The following is a 14,080-nucleotide window of genomic DNA, read 5'->3' as shown; positions in this document are numbered from 1 at the left end:
ATATATTTTGTTTTACTATGGTTTCTGTCAGAGGACAAACATGACACACACTCTCTTAATTGTTAGAAATCCCACCGTTTATATTAAACATACTTCACTGGTGAGAGTATTTGGCAAGCACTGTTTTGTCCTACTAATTTCCCTCTGTCTCATTCTGTCCACCAAACGTTTTATTCTGTGCGTGAATGCACAAAAGGTGAGCTTTGTTGATATTATTGATTCGCTCGAGTGCTTATCAGGCATATTTGGTCAATCCATGACTGCAAGCTAATCGATGCTAACATGCTATTTAGGCTAGCTGTATGTACATATTGCATCATTATGCCTCGTTTGTAGGTATATTTGAGCTCATTTAATTCCATTTACTTATGTCCTCTTTGTATTTCATTTATATTTGCATGTCTCATGACACATTATCTGTATGTAATATTGGCTGCATTTCTCATGGTTGTTTCTGTGCCATGTTGTTCCAGACCACAGCAAACGTTACCCAGCTTGCAAAGATTGTAATATATCCAATAGTAGAAGACAGCCTACCGTTTCCTTTAACTTGGACACACACATTTATACCTTTGGCCATTATGAGCCAGTAATTTCCAGAAGATATCTCCTCCTGTGAGAAGCCTTTGTTTTACTAATGATTTCCAATGTTGCAAAAATGTGTAGAATAAAAATCAAAATACAACATTTCTGTCAACGAAGATTTGCGCCAGCCTTTGATAGTAGGCTAGTATAGCTAATATAGACACTTACATTATGTGATGCCTTCATTATAACACTTATCAATCAATCATCAATCAAAGTTTATTTATATAGCCCTAAATCACAAGTGTCTCAAAGGGCTGCACAAGCCACAACGACATCCTCGGCTCAGATCCCACATCAGGGCAAGAAAAAACTAAACCCAATTTGGATACAATATAAGGCTTTTGATTTTTTTGCGGCTCCAGAGAGATTTTTTTGTATTTTAGGTCCAATTTGGCTCTTTCAACATTTTGGGTTGCCGACCCCTGGTTAAATGAGGACTAACACAAATCAGGACTGCACGGAGTGGCCGGAACTTGACATTACAGATGTCCAATAATGGCTTTTTTGCCGATATCCGATATTCCGATATTGTCCAACTCTTAATGACCAATTCCGATATCGATATATACTGTCGTGGAATTAACACGGGGTTTGGTGGCAGCGGGGGGTGTATATTGTAGCGTCCCGGAAGACTTAGTGCTGCAAGGGGTTCTGAGTATTTGTTCTGTTGTGTTTATGTTGTGTTACGGTGCGGATGTTTTCCCGAAATGTGTTTGTCATTCTTGTTTAGTGTGGGTTCACAGTGTGGCGCATATTTGTAACAGTGTTAAAGTTGTTTATACGGCAACCCTCAGTGTGACCTGTATGGCTGTTGATCAACAATGCCTTGCATTCGCTTGTGTGTGTTTAAAAGCCACATATACTGTATTATGTGACTGGGCCGGCACGCTGTTTGTATGGGGGAAAAGCGGACTTGACGACAGGTTGTAGAGGACGCTAAAGGCAGTGCCTTTAAGGCACGCCCCCAATAATGTTGTCCGGGCGGAAATCGGGAGAAATTCGGGAGAATGGTTGCCTCGGGAGATTTTCGGGAGGGGCACTGAAATTCGGGAGTCTCCCGGAAAAATCGGGAGCGTTGGCAAGTATGCCCTACGTCCGTGTTTTACCGTACAGCGGCGTTTTAAAAAGTCATTAATTTTACTTTTTGAAACCGATACCTATAATTTCCGATATTACATTTTAAAGCATTTATCGGCCGATAATATCAGCAGGCCAATATTATCGGACATCTCAACTTGACATACGTGGTTTCTGTGTGGCTACCGTGAGCTAATAGTGGAAATATTCATATTTTTGTTCAAATATTTTCATAATGCATGTTAAAAGTTCTCTTTTATTGTCGACCAACATTAAAAACAACTTTAAAAAAAGAAGGTGACGGCAAACAGAATAGTTTATTTCAACTCTTTTCCCTGAAATACGAATTGAGGCAATAAAAGTGTGATTACTGGATGAATGGAAGAAACTAATTGATTAATTACTGGATGACTAAAACTGTGGATAGCTGCAGTCGGTGCAATAAAATACCCACTCTGAAAAGAGAAGTTTGTAGAAGCACTATCGTTGTCGTGCAGGGGTGACATTTGAAACAGTGTGTGCAATCTAAAGATACATGTGACCTTTATTTACTTAGTGCCAAGTCAAAAGTGTCATTTTGGATGAAAAAGCTGCTGTCAATCATTCAGTTGCATGGCAGCATCACCATCCTAGCCCCTTGAAAGTTGAATATCAAGAACGAAAAGCACCAACCTGTTCTCGCCTCCTCAAGGTGCATGCTGGATCTTGCAGACATCCTCCTGGTGTGTGCGTCCAGACGATGTCTTCCTCCCTCTGCCTTAATTGCCCGGATGGTCTGGATTCACGTCCGAGTCGTTCCGCTGCACCTCCTCCGAGCCTTCTTCTTCTCCGCGCGGCGTGGCGTCACCCACCGAGGCTCCGTGTTGTGCGGCGAGGAGGAAGCCCGCCTCCTGTGCGGAGAACAATACACAGCCCAGCCTACAGCGTGCACGCTCGTCTGGCCTTATTTATGGGCGCGCACACGCCGCTTGTTGTGCTGCTTCTACTCCACACAGCAGCGTGCAGAGAGAGAGGGAGAGGGAGACGGAGAGAGAGACACATACACACACACACACACACACACATGCACACACACACACACACACACACCAGCTGCATTAGCATATGGTGTAATAATGAATTCACCAGCGCACCCCATAAATGTATTAAATGTGACAATTGCGCATAAATCTATGTATTCTATTCTGCCGCATGCTGTGCATTATGGATTCTGTTGTGGCGTGCCAACATCCAGTAAATACAAAGCCAATTGCACGGATGATTAAAATACGGAATAGTTCATTAAAATGTGAAGGGATTCATTAAATTGTGCATACATTAATTAAATGGAAACTTATTTATTCATTATTTATTCCATGAGCCATTTATATATTTCATGACCTTTTCAATTATTTATTGGCCTTTTTAATGATTTATTGTGGCATCATGGTGCAAGTATTATTGACTTTGGGGTACTGCACTTCTCCATGGTAACCAAGTGGACCACGGCCAAGGCTGCATGTTGTTGCTGAGAGTATTAGTATAAATACATATACTAGGAGTTGTACTCTCTTCTACTTCACTTTACTGCACAAACAACACTGTCCATAGTAGAAGAGGCTAACAATACACGACTGTATTGTAGTACAATGTCAGTAGTGTAGTCACCTTCTCTATTCTATACTTCATTGTCTTGTATTGCAGTACACCAAACCATGTACTACACTAATGACAGTATTAGGGATGACATTTGCATCCAAACAGTACCAAGTACTAGTACCTGGGATTCAATACCGCGACTCCACGGTACCAATTTTCAATACTTTTCTGTGTGTTCAGATGTGATAATGACTGTAAATTAAAAAATATATATATATTATTTATATTACATTTAAGATTGACATTGAACTGTGCTGTATACTTGTTTTCTTACACTTTGTGTCTCATTTGCAAGTGTTACAGTGGATTTTGCAAGAAATAAATACTATTATTTATATAACATTTAACATTAAACTGTGTTGTCTAGTTGTTTTCTTACACCTGGTGTCTCATTTGCAAGTATTACAGTAGACTTTTCATGAAATAAATAATATTATTGTATAACATTTAACATTAAACTGTGCTGTCAAGTCGTTTTCTTACACTTGGTGTCTCATTTGCAAGTATTACAGTGGACTTTGCATGAAATAAATAATATTATTTATATAACCTTCAACACTGAACTGTGCTGTATACTTGTTTTCTTACACTTTGTGTCTCAGTTGCAAGTATTACAGTACACTTTTCATGAAATTATTATTATTATTTATATAACATTTAACATTGAACTTTGCTGCCTAGTTGTTTTCTTACACTTGGTGTCTCATTTGCAAGTAATACAGTAGACTTTGCATGAAATAAATAATATTTATATAACATTTAACATTGAATTGCACTGTCTACTTGCTTTCTTACACTTTGTGTCTCATTTGCAAGTATTACATTATACTTTGCATGAAATAAATAATATTTATATAACATATAACATTGAACTGTGCTGTCTAGTTGTTTTCTTACACTTGGTGTCTCATTTGAAAGTATTACAGTAGACTTTGCATGAAATAAATAATATCATTTATATAACATTTAACATTGAACTGTGCTGTCTTGCTGTTTTCTTACACTTGGTGTCTTATTTGCAAGTATTACAGTAGACTTTGCATGAAATAAATAATATTATATTTATATAACATTTCACATTGAACTGTGCTGTCTAGTTGTTTTCCTACACCTGGTGTCTCATTTGCAAGTATTACAGTAGACTTTGCATGAAATAAATAATATTATTTATATAACATTGAACTGTGCCGTTTAGTTGTATTCTTTTACTTGGTGTCTCATTTGCAAGTACTACAGTTGACTTTGCATGAAATAAATAATAATAATTATACAACATTTAACATTGAACTGTGCTGTATACTTGTTTTCTTACACTTTGTGTCTCATTTGCAAGTAATTCAGTGGACTTTGCATGAAATAAATAATATTATTTATATAACACTCAACAGTGCTGTCTACTTGTTTTCTTACACTTGGTGTCTCATTTGCAAGTATTACAGTAGACTTTGCACAAAATAAATATTATTATCTACATAACATTGAACTGTGCCGTTTCGTTGTTTTCTTTTACTTGGTGTCTCATTTGCAAGTACTACAGTTGACTTTGCATGAAATAAATAATAATAATTAGATAACATTCAACATTGAACTGTGATGTCTAGTAGTTTTCTTACACCTGCTGTCTCATTTGCAAGTATTACAGTAGACTTTGCATGGAAAAAATAATATTATTTATATAACAATTAACATTGAACTGTGCTGTCTAGTTGTTTTGTTACACTTGGTATCTCATTTGCAAGTATTACAGTAGACTTTGCATGAATTAAATAATATCATTTATCCAACATTTAACATTGAACTGTGCTGTCTCGTTGTTTTTTTACACTTGGTGTCTCATTTGCAAGTATTACAGTATACTTTGCGTGAAAGAAATAATAGTATTTGTATAACATTTAACATTGAACTGTACTGTCTAGCTGTTTTCTTACACTTGGTGTCTCACTTGCAAATATTACAGTAGACTTTGCATGAAATAAATAATATTATTTATATAACATTGAACAATACACTGTGCTGTCTAGTTGTTTCCTTACTCTTGGTGTCTCATTTGCAAGTATTACAGTAGACTTTGCATGAAATAAGTAATATTATTCATCTAACATTTAACATTGACCTTGTCAGGCTTGTCCCTGACAGTTTGGTTAAGTTTTAGTTTTTCCTCTGTGTTTGTTTTATTTCCTGTCAGCACTCATATTTTGATTCAGTTTCCTGTTTGTCTCTCTGAGTGCTGTCCCCTCAGCTGGGGCTGATTGGCACCTGGCCACACCTGGTGTCAATCAGCCAGCTGCTATTTATACCTGCCCAGCCCTCCAGTCACTGCTGGATTATTGTCATTGTCGATGTCATTCCTACCTGTCGATATCGTTACAGCTACTACCTGTCGTGCTACTACTTGTCCTTGTATCTGTCGTCGTAGCGGTAAGCTGTTCCTAGTGATGGGTTCATGAGGCGTCATGAAGCGTTTCGACACATTGCAAAATTGTATTGATACTGTGTTGATACTGTGTCACTAAATACTGACATCTGCTGGACATTAAAAATCCCTACAGGCAACCTATGGACCGACTCAACTGACACTGATTTTATGACCTAGTACAGTGGTTCTCAAATGGGGGTACGCGTACCCCTGGGGGTACTTGACGGTATGCCAAGGGGTACGTGAGATTTTTTTTAAATATTCTAAAAATAGCAAAAATTCAAAAATCCTTTATAAATATATTTATTGAATAATACTTCAACAAAATATGAATGTAAGTTCATAAACTCAGTGAAGCACAAGCTCAGGTTTGTCACTAAAATTTCTGTCAAAAAGAACTGTGAAAAGAAATGCAACAATGCAATATTCAGTGTTGACAGCTAGATTTTTTGTGGACATGTTCCATAAATATTGATGTTAAAGATTTTTTTTTTGTGTGAAGAAATGTTTAGAATTAAGTTCATGAATCCAGATGGATCTCTAATACAATCCCCAAAGAGGGCACTTTAAGTTGATGATTACTTCTATGTGTATAAATCTTTATTTATAATTGAATCACTTGTTTATTTTTCAACAAGTTTTTAGTTATTTGTATATCTTTTTTTCCAAATAGTTCAAGAAAGACCACAACAAATGAGCAATATTTTGCACTGTTATACAATTTAATAAATCAGAAACTGATGACATAGTGCTGTATTTTACTTCTTTGTCTTTTTTTTTCCAACCAAAAATGCTTTGCTCTGATTAGGGGGTACTTGAATTTAAAAAAAAAATCACAGGGGGTACATTGCTGAAAAAAGGTTGAGAACCACTGATCTAGTATATACAATAATATAAACCAAGTCATTGTATTTCATTTAGGATTATTTCATAACTTCATTTAAATAAAAATATATTTTTTGTCTTTTTTAGATACAGTCAATAAATAATGTGAACATGTATCATAACATGGAAATCTAAGAGAACGTGTTGTGGATGATTGTGGACTGGGTATTTTTTTAATTTTATTTTTTACACATTTTTATAAAAAAAAAAAAAAAAAAAAAAAAAGTTTTTCCGACGTATTACATTTTAGACGATTTCTCTTCTTAGTTATTATTTCACCGGCTGTAGAAAAGACCCGCTCACAGGGCACAGAGGAGGCGTCAGTGCGACACAGTTCGCGTATCGGTCACGTGACCAAAACAGCTCATGATCGGTCACGTGACTTTCTAAAAGCGGTACGCGCACCGACACAGGGTTTTGCTCTATGAGCTCGACGCATGCGTCGATGCATCGGTGTTGCCGGACCCATCACTAGTTCCTGGTTTGTGTTTTTACTTTTTATGAACATTAAATCATGTTTTCCTGGACAAAGTCTGCCATCTCTGCATCTTGGGGTTCGTCACCAACAACTTATTGTGACAGACCTGTGCTTCTTGCTTTCTTACACCTAATGTCTCATTTGCAAGTGTTACTGTAAATTTTGCATGAAAAAAAAAAGTCTTATTTATATAACATTTAACATTGAACTGTGCTGTTAGTTTTGTTTTACTTGGTGTCTCATTTGCAAGTACTACAGTTGACTTTGCATTTAAATAATAATATTTATATAACTTTTAACATTGAACTGTGCTGTCTTCTTTTACTTGGTGTCTCATTTGCAAGTCTTACAGTAGACTTTGTGTGAAATAAATAATGTTACTTATATAACATTTAACTGTGCTGGCTTGTTGTTTTCTTACACTTGGTGTCTCATTTGCCAGTAGTACAGTAGACTTTGCATTAAATAAATAATATCTATATAACATTTAACATTACACTGTGCTGTCTAGTTGTTTTCCTACACTTGGTGTCTCATTTGCCAATATTAAAGTAGATTGTGCATGCATAAAAAACATGTTCTACTTGTAAAAAAAACTATTCACAATTTAAAAAAAGAAATTCTGCAAAAAAAAACAATTTACAAGTAAAAAGAAAAAACCCCTACTTTCTTCAATTGAGAAAATATTTGTAAGTATAATTATCTACAAGTAAAAAACAATTCACAAATAAAACAATTATTTTCAAATAAATGATTTGTAAGCATAAAAAACATTTTCTACAAGTAAAAAACCGATTCACAACTAAAAGTAAAGTAAAAAAAAAAAAAAAAAAACATTTCACAAGTAAACTAATTTCTTCAATTGAAAAAAAGATTTGTACGTATAATTTTTTACAAGTAGAAAAAGTATTCACAAGTAAAAAAAACAATTTTCTTAAATTAAAAAAATATTTGCAAGTATAAAAAAAGCAATTTTCTACAAGTAAAAAACAATTCACAAGTAAAAAAATTAAACAATTTGTAAGCATAAAAATCATGTTATACAAGTAAAAAAAAACTCAAACTATTTTCTGCAAAAAGAAAATATTTCCAAGTATAAACAATTTTTTTACAAGTAAAAAAAAAACTTTTTCCTTCAATTGTAAAAAAAAAAAAAAAAAATGTAAGTAAAATAACTTTTCTACAAGTAAAAAAAATATTCACAAGTAAAAAAAAAAAAAAAAAAAAAAAAATTTTCAATTAAATTTTTTTTTGCAAATATAAAACAATTTTCTACAAGTAAAACGATTGCCAATTATAAAACCAAGTTAAAACTTTTGGCAGTAATATTCCACCCTGCGTGATGCACACACTTGCATTCAGAGCAGCCGTAATTTGCACCGTAAACCACCAGGTGGTGCAGCTGAGTCAATGTCAGGCCGTCAGAGGCACTGTTTGCGCATGGTGACATCCGCCACAAAATAGAAGGAGCAGGGTGGGGAGTAAAATGAGAAGAGAACGGAAACAAGCTCAACCTGTAAGTAAGTTTCCGCCATTTTACTGCACACCCTGCTTCTTTGTTTTTGTTATTTTTGGCAGACGGCACCATGCGCAAATAACAGTAGCCTTAAGAGAGGTGTAAGAGGCCAGCGTCCTGACTACTGAGCTACAGGCATTGAAGTTGACCGGCCTCTGTTAGACTCGCACAGACGTGCATGCGCCCGTTGCCAGGGGGCGTATTCATTGAATAAATTATTTTTAAACTGGATGACATGTTTACATTGTTGCCGTTCTGTGAGTAAAATCAGGATTCTTTGGTGTGTTTTCTGGGCGGGGTGTGGGAGTGGTTGTTGAGGTTTGGGGTGTATATACTTTGCTTTAGCCTTAGGTGTTTATACTAAAATAAGAACATTCTTAAAGAAACTTGAAAAATTGGTTCGGGTACTGGAGGAAACAAAGTGGATCAGAATAAAAAAGGCAGATGTATTATTAGGGCATAATTTAATTTTTTGATAAACTACAACTAAGATGCATGTTACAATCAGACGGTGCGTGTGTAATAAGTACAATACTTACAGTTGAAACACTTTTAGGGCGCAACATAAGACCAACCAGACATTTGTATAAACTATTATTTGCATGACTTTTTAGGTCACAGACGACTATTATTGGGGCGGTATAGCTCGGTTGGTAGAGCGGCCGTGCCAGCAACTTGAGGGTTGCAGGTTCGATCCCCACTTCCGCCATCCCAGTTACAGAGCAGCACACTCCAGGCCTGAAGGGGCAACAGTGAGAGCTGAGGGCTGCACATCTCCACCTGCTTCCAACAGATTGGCTTGATAGAATTCACCTGTTCACCTGCTCAGAGCACATGCTCAAAAATGTTTGAGCTTCAGTCAGTCACCCCTTTTTTGACATGCTGCTAAGAGGAAGGAAGACAGCTCCTGTGTGGACTCAGAAGACGCAACTGGTGAGGAAACCAAGGGAAATAAGTACTTGTTTGCTTGTTTTGTACTGAGGAGAATGTTTAAAGAAGATCATTTCACTGATGTTTACAAAATTGTTTAAGTTGACTGAAAGTACATTTAAAAAAGTATATGGTGTTTAAGTTTATTCTTATGATTAGGATGGAAAGTTTAAATTTAATTTCATTCATATTGTTGGAAATGTTTAAATTGATTCCCTAGGCCCTATCAGTGGAAATTATTAATGTGGTTGGATTGATTTAAAGGAAAGCAAAGCATGTATTATGTATTTATGAAACACTGTGGGTTTTTTTTTCTGTTTGGTTAAGGTTATCAACCTATTCCACTATTCATTCTGTTCATCCATTAATTTACACCGATAACCCACTTTATTTTACTGCTTCAAATCAAACATCAATAAATCACAAGGAAAAGTATTGAGTTGTCCCTTTTGAGTCCTTGAGTCCAACTGGCCCTTTCAAGTTTGGGCACGGCTGTGAAAAAACCTGAAGAACTTGACAGTCTGACATTGTCATTACTGCCACAAGTGGTGGAAAAGTGTATTACAACTAAGTACCTCTGCGGCCTCCACGGACCACAGCTGAAAAAACAGATATGTTACATTCTAAGAAACACTAGTAGGGCTGGGCGATATATCGAATATACTCGATATATCACGGGTTTGTCTCTGTGCGATATAGAAAATGACTATCGTGATATTTGAGTATACGTTGTCACGCAGTTGCTTTTAGCTGCGGGCATTACGCTACAGGCTTTTATCACTCTTTGTTGTCTCTCCTTCTCAGAGACATAAAACAAGCGCACCTTCTTACATACGTCACATACGTATACGGCATGGGTAACATTAGCTGTGATGCTAGCGGAGTGGTAATACGAGAGAAAGAAGGTGCGAATCTGGTAACAAATGAAGGAAGAATTAATTCCCAAGAAAAACTGCACGGGCTCCATTGTCTGGCGGTGGTTTGGCTTCAAGCGGGAAGATGTTGAACAGACAACCGTAATTTGTCAAGTGTGGGGCAAAAAGTAGGATTACTGCTACTATGTAGCAGCATTTGAAAAATTACCCGCTACAGAATGAAGAGTGAGCTTGAAACTCTGCATGTCAACATCACCGTTCGGTGCCACACCAACAAAAGGCCGAGGCAACCATTTCCACATCAACACTGTATGAAAAAAATAGTCAACAGAAGGAGATAACGTCCGCAGGAACCTACCACATAGCGAAGGACATACACTATTTGATTTCCTATTATGCAGCTCATTTTTGACAGTTATTGAAATATCTTGTGACATTATGCACTAAAGTGCACTTTATTTGTTTTAAACTATTGTAGTGGTGTTCTGTACAAAGAGTGCACTTTAATTTAGTGTTTTGATATGTCATCTTAGTGACATCATGCACAAAAGTGCACTCATAGCTTGTTTTAAAATGTCTCTGACAATCTTGCACTTTCTGTTTTGAAATGACATGAATGTTTGTGCCACTGCTTAATAACTGTTTAATACAGTTTTGTTTAATTGACTTAGTTCTTTGCATGAAAGTTTAAAATGAGCATATATTAATGCAGTATGAACAAGAATGTTTTAATGTAGACACATAGAATCATCATACTGCTGTGATTATATGCATCAAGTGTTCATTCAAGGCTAAGGCAAAATATTGAGATATACATCGTGTATCGTGACATGGCCTAAAAATAGAGATATTAAAAAAAGGCCATATCGCCAAGCCCTAAACACTGGTATATACTGTAGTATATGCAATCAACATGCCGGGGACCATCTCTTTGCAAAAAAACACGCCCAGGGCTCCCACGACTTCAATGTTATGCTGAGTTGATTTTTCATGCCCATTTTTGCTCTTTTTATCTGCCACACCTGGAAATAATGCACACATTAAACCGCTTCCTGGTGGAAAAAATGGTCCGGGAGTCCTGATTTAAAAGTCACCAGCCCTCATGATGATGATTATTAGTCCTTGAAGTGTTGCTATTATTACTGTATGCTATACTGCAAGTCTATTTTAAGTTACTGCCATGGCAGGTACACTCCCCAACAAACAAGGATGTGAAAAATACATGTGAGTCCTATAGTTTGTAAGATGAGACTATAAAATATGTGATGTGAAATATACATGAGTCCTATAGTTTGTAAGATAAGACTATAAAATATGTGAATAATACATTTGAGTCCTATAGTTTGTAAGATAAGACTATAAAATATGTGATGTGAAAAATACATTTGAGTCCTATAGTTTGTAAGATAAGACTATAAAATATGTGAAAAACACATTTGAGTCTTATAGTTTGTAAGATAAGACTATAAAATATGTGAAAAATACATGAGTCCTATAGTTTGTAAGATAAGACTATAAAATATGTGAAAAACACATTTGAGTCTTATAGTTTGTAAGATAAGACTATAAAATATGTGAAAAATACATGAGTCCTATAGTTTGTAAGATAAGACTATAAAATTATATGATGTGAAAAATACATGAGTCCTCCAGTTTGTAAGATAAGACTATAAAATGTGATGTGAAAAATACATTTGAGTCCTATAGTTTGTAAGATAAGACTATAAAATATGTGAAAAATACATGTGAGTCCTATAGTTTGTAAGATGATACTATAAAAATATGTGATGTAAAAAATACATGTGAGTCGGATGAAAAGAGCACAGCTCCCTCCCCCCATTCTCACTACATTCTACAGAGGCACTATAGAGAGCCTGCTGACCAACAGCATCTCTGTCTGGACTGGAGCCTGCAGTGCCTCAGACTGGAAGTCTCTCCAGAGAGTGGTGAGGACGGCGGAAAAGATCATCAGGACCTCCTCTTCCTCCTATCCAGGAGATCGCAAAAAGCCGCTGCCTGACCAGGGCTCAGAAAATCTGCAAAGACTCCTCCCACCCCCACCAAGGACTGTTTTCACTGCTGGACTCTAAAAAGAGGTTCCGCAGCCGCCAAAGCAGAACCTCCAGGTTCTGTAACAGCTTCTTCCCTCAGGCCGTAAGACTCTTGAACGCATCATAATTAAATTATACCCTCAACTCCCCCCAAAATGGATTAACTCGCTGGAATAAAAAAGACATAACATACATCCATTAACGTGGACGCATGTGGAAAAGTGCAATATATTTATCTGTACAGTAATCTATTTATATATGCACCTTATTGCTTTTTTATCCTACACTACCATGAGCTTATGTAACGAAATGTCGTTCTTATCTGTGCTGTAAAGTTCAAATTTGAATGACAATAAAAAAGAAGTCTAAGTAAGTATAGTTTGTAAGATAAGACTATAAAATATGTGATGTAAATAATAAGAGTGAGTCCTATAGTTTGTAAGATAAGACTTTAAAATATGTGAAAAATACACGTGAGTACTATAGTTTGTAAGATAAGACTATAAAATATGTGAAAAATACATGTGACTCCTTTAGTTTGTAAGAAATGACTATAAAATATGTAAAAAATACATGAGTCCTATAGTTTGTAAGATAAGACTATAAAATAAAAGATGTGATGTGAATAATACATGTGAGTCCTATAGTTTGTAAGATAAGACTATAAAATATGTGAAAAATACTAGTGAGTCCTATAGTTTGTAAGATAAGACTATAAAATATGTGAAAAACACATTTGAGTCTTATAGTTTGTAAGATAAGACTATACAATATGTGAAAAATACTAGTGAGTCCTATAGTTTAAGATAATACTATAAAATATGTGAAAAATAAATTTGAGTCCTATAGTTTGTAAGATAAGACTATAAAATATGTGAAAAATACATGTGACTCCTTTAGTTTGTAAGAAATGACTATAAAATATGTAAAAAATACATGAGTCCTATAGTTTGTAAGATAAGACTATAAAACAGGGGTCCCCAAACTTTTTGACTCCGGGGCTGCATTGGGGTAAAACAATTCGGCTGGGGGCCGCGCTATATATGTGTGTATATATATATATATATATATATACATATATATATATATATATATATATATATATATATATATATCAATGTTTATTTATATAGCCCTAAATTACAAGTGTCTCAAAGGGCTCCACAAGCCACGACATCCTCGGTACAGAGCCCACATAAGGGCAAGGAAAGGTTTTTATATTACATATAATATATATATTATATGTAAATGTGTGTATGTATATGTATATGTAAATGTGTATATATATATATATATATATATATATATATATATGTATATGTATGTATGTATGTATGTGTATATATATATATATATATATATATATATATATATATGTATATGTGTATATATATGTATATGTATATATATACATGTGTATATATATGTATATATATATATATGTGTATATATGTATATATATATATGTATGTATATATATATGTGTATATATGTATATATATATATATGTATATATATATATATATATGTATGTATGTATGCACTTGCTGCATGTCACATTATCGATGGTAAAATGCATTTTTAGACAATATGATTTGCCTGAGTGGCTAGGAGACGGTAGAAAAT

The 14,080-nt window shown here is 35.1% G+C and overlaps 1 protein-coding gene across 1 annotated transcript in view; it reads right to left on the bottom strand.

Annotated features, from left to right (window-relative positions):
* Positions 1-14,080, bottom strand: part of satb1a (SATB homeobox 1a) — a 107,870-nt gene that overhangs the window by 63,802 nt on the left and 29,988 nt on the right. The window contains exon 2 of the mRNA XM_061982497.2: positions 2,338-2,647. The gene's annotated coding sequence lies outside the window, so the exon portion shown is untranslated. The remainder of the gene's footprint in view (positions 1-2,337; positions 2,648-14,080) is intronic.

Source organism: Nerophis lumbriciformis, linkage group LG21 (assembly GCF_033978685.3).
Source record: "Nerophis lumbriciformis linkage group LG21, RoL_Nlum_v2.1, whole genome shotgun sequence".
NCBI classification, from domain to species: Eukaryota; Metazoa; Chordata; class Actinopteri; order Syngnathiformes; family Syngnathidae; genus Nerophis; species Nerophis lumbriciformis.
The sequence above is the reverse complement of the archived record's forward strand: the minus strand, read 5'-3'. Positions and strand labels throughout refer to the sequence as shown.